The following is a 3,858-nucleotide window of genomic DNA, read 5'->3' as shown; positions in this document are numbered from 1 at the left end:
GTGTAGGTCAGCCGTGGAGGTAAGAGGCAGCGGAGAGAGGTGGTGGGCATGCAACGATAGAGCAGCTTTTAATTTATGTTGTTTTGGCAGAAGAGACTTGGAGCACATTTATCATTTCTTTGGCATGTCAGATTTGGAGCAGGCATGCAACTAAATGCATGTCATTAATATAAAAGGGGGGCACAACCCTTTGGGCACACCTGTATGGGATAGCGGTTGTCCCTGCTTTATAAAAAACTGGTTTGGCAAAATACATTTTGTTTAAATGTGTTGGTTAATTTTGGGGACGTTTCCCCTTTAGGAAATATGTGCAGTGTTCTGAGGAGGGAATTCCAGCCAATAGGAATTCCTGGAATTTGCTGGAAGCCCACTGACCCTATATAAGACCCTGAGAGAATGAGCGTTTCCTCACACCTTATTTTATGAAAGCTCCCTCCCTTCCACCCGTCGCAGGTACTTTATGTGGTTATCTGCCACCTTAATATTTCAAGGGGGGCGTTTTTGTAAGCGATGTAAAGTTAAGCTTGCGTTCTCAAAACTGAGCTATTTGCTAATGTTATTAATGAAATGATTTGTATGTTTACTAACAGCAATTATTTTGAAGAAGTGAAATATTTAATTTTGCAAATACCAATGAAGCGCCACAGCCTTTTCAATGCCAATAAGTTGTGTGTGCTGTGTTTATTTGTAGGTTTTAGAAATGGTAAGGTTGTTGGCAGCTTGCGGCCTGCTATCCCATGAAAAATAATTGTGTACTTATTATATCTATTCATCAAATTTCTTTTGGTATTTAATTACGAGTATTTGTGTCTATATGGTTATGATTTAAATAACTTTTTTGGAGGAATATTATCACGTTTATGACGTCTTTCTGTTTTGCAATATATGATTGATAATATTTTATATATAGTTTTATATATCTACAATTTTTTTTATGGTGTTGCGCTGCACTTTTTTGTTTTTGATACTGTACGTATGTTGGGTGCGAGAACGCATGTCAGTGAGTAGCGGCAACATAGTATTGATTTTTCACATTGATATATATTTACTTATTATTTTGATTTACAACTTTTCACACAAGTGTTTTGAAAGTAGCGCAGGGATTCCATTTTGGTAGGTTTTTTTACTCACATGTTAGCAAATAACTTTTGCAGAGTCAGAAGCCTTTGACTACAAAATGCCTTTCCACCTGTAAGAAAAACCCAGGAAACATCTGTAACCTGCCAGCCGGGAATACATTTATTTGGATTTCACAGAGTTTTCTTGGTGATTTGACACTGCTTGTGAATGTTGCTGAGTCAGAAAGTTGCTATACTGTCAACACAGACTGGATCCCTAGAGTATGTATTTTGTATAAATCTACAGAGCTTGCAAAAAAAAACAAAGTGTTACAAAAATTCCTTACATGGCATTTATGATAAGTGCTGTGTGCAGCTGTATAAAACAGACAACAAATAGTAAAAGCAGTTTACTGCAATTTTCATTTCTCATGTAAATCAATCACTACTTGGTCTTTATCTATATTAATTTCCTTATGATAAATGTATATTGGTTTCTGTGCATAACTGCACACCATAGCTCATTGCAGTATCTTTATTAAATCAATGCTGCTTTTCATGATTATAAAGGGAATTTGCCATGAAAGAAAATAGGGAGCGACCATTACGGACCTCCTAAAAATGCTAGTTGATGGATTATCTCTGAATTCAATATGTTCTGAGTAAATGACCCGGGAGAAACATGCAATAAAAATGCCAGAGAAGGGCACAACTGTATACTCTTTCTAGCATCGGTGACTCAAAATTCATTGAAGCCACAGAATAACCACAACAGCCAGTTTTTATTATTATTAATTTTTTAAATTATTATACAGGATTTATAAAGTGTCAACAGTTTGCGCAGCGTTTTACAACATGATGGCAGACAATACAGTTACAATACAATTCAATACAGGAGGAATCAGAGGGCACTGCTCGTTAGAGCTCACAATCTAGAAGCAATGGTCAAGTGAAACAAATGACAATACCCCTGGGGGATGAGCTGATGGAGAAAATGAAAATACAGTTGTTAGGTGTGGGAAGGATAGGCTTCTCTGAAGAGGAGGGTTGTCAGGGATCGTCTAAAAGCTAATAGAGTAGATGATAATAAGACAGTTTGGGGGAGGGAGTTCCATAGGATTGAAGAGGCTCTGGAAAAGTCCTGGAGGCAAGGCGAGCATGAGATGAGGTGATAAGGGAGCTAAAGAGCAGAATGTTTTGGGAGGAATGGAGAGAAAGATTAGGTTGGTTGAGACTAGGATAGTGATGTATCTGGGGGCTAAGTTGTGGATGGCGTTGTAAGTTGTTAGTATTTTGTATTTTGAATTTAATTTGTTGGGTGAGCGGAAGCAAGTGGAGGGATTGACAGAGAAGTAGCAGACACAGAGTGATTACTAAGGTGGATGAGTCTGGCAGAAGAATTCATGATGGATTAAAGGGGGGATAGCCTATGTCGAGGTAAGCCAATGGGAAGGGAGTTGCCTAGTGGATCCCATATCACACTCAGAGTCCCCCAGGCTGCTGTGCTCCACATGACAGGAGTAAGGGTCTCCTTTCCTTGTTGGCACTTCTACACTGACTCTGATCTGATAGGTACCATCAGAAAGGGGCAGAATTGGCCTCATTTCATCTGAAAAAACACGGTCCTCCCCATTCCTCATCCACTTCACATCCACAGATCGGGGGTGAAACCCATACACCAAGCACTGAAGTCTGGTCACATCATCCGACTGACGATGACCCCACACCTTCATCTCTGGATGCACTCTCCTCTCCAGATCTTCTCTCCCATTACTGATGTGTTTATTCAGCCATGGAATACATTCATTCTCTAGATAATTCCTGTTTCTCTTCCCCTATCTCTCCTCTGGACTGTTTCATCTCTGTGTGGAGATCTGAGCCTCATTCATGGTCGGACAATAGATTCCTCTCTGTGTGTCCAAAGACATGAAATCTCTCCCATCATATCTGTACTGCTGCTACCATGCAATGGTGCCGTCATCTCTCAGCTCACAGCCGTACATCACCTGTAGAATATGGATCCTTCCAGTCTGGTTGAATCGGTTCATCAATATCTGTACATTGTGCTTGTAGACAGGCTCATCACCCCAACCTAATTGCGTGTTCCCCTACCAGTATTCAGGTTCCAGTTTCTTCATCCACTTAGTCTTGGGAAGATACTTCCCATCATCCACATATCTGACCTCAGAGTACTCAGGGATCCTGGAGAGGAGACTGCAGTTCTTTAATACCACAGAGAGTGACTGTCACACTCCACCCCTGACACCCCCAGAATATTCAGGATGAGGGGGGTCATCATCTTCATCCTCCCCGCTGTCCTCTATATAGACCCCAAAACACAACACCATCCACTTCACCCAGCTCATTCTAGCATATTCATGTGGAGAAGCAACAGCTGCTTCTTTCTCTTTTCTTGACAGTTTCCTTTAATCTACATTTTTTCGAATTGCATCACCTTATTACGTTCTGACCTATGCTATGTACAGTATATGCCTAAATATAGTAAATAAGATTGTATTTTTTTTCCTGCTAAAAATGCTTCCATGTATTTGTAATCAAAATGAATGTTACCAAAATCTTATTGTCTCCTGATTAATGTTTTTAGACACTTGAAATGGCGATATGGTTGATGGTAGTGTTATTTAGCAGGGTTGACTTACTAAATAATTTGATTATTTTCAATCGGTAAGATTTTGTCAGTACATTTCAGATTTGGTTTTGATCAGATGCTCTGCTTAGTGCTACCCCATACAGAGCCTGGTCCTCTGACATAAGCATCATTTGTAAAAATTGGGATCAT

The 3,858-nt window shown here is 39.8% G+C and overlaps 1 pseudogene across 1 annotated transcript; it reads right to left on the bottom strand.

Annotated features, from left to right (window-relative positions):
- Nucleotides 1–2,469: 2,469 nt before the first annotated feature.
- On the bottom strand, nucleotides 2,470–3,213 carry LOC309544639 (class I histocompatibility antigen, F10 alpha chain-like; annotated as a pseudogene). The gene has a single exon. The product of its transcript is annotated as a class I histocompatibility antigen, F10 alpha chain-like (transcript).
- Between the last annotated feature and the right edge of the window lie 645 nt (nucleotides 3,214–3,858).

The sequence above is a fragment of the Pelophylax lessonae genome (assembly GCF_965119305.1).
Source record: "Pelophylax lessonae genome assembly, chromosome: 1".
Lineage (NCBI taxonomy): Eukaryota > Metazoa > Chordata > Amphibia > Anura > Ranidae > Pelophylax > Pelophylax lessonae.
Note: the sequence above shows the minus strand (reverse complement) of the source record. Positions and strands in the feature narration are given on the sequence as shown.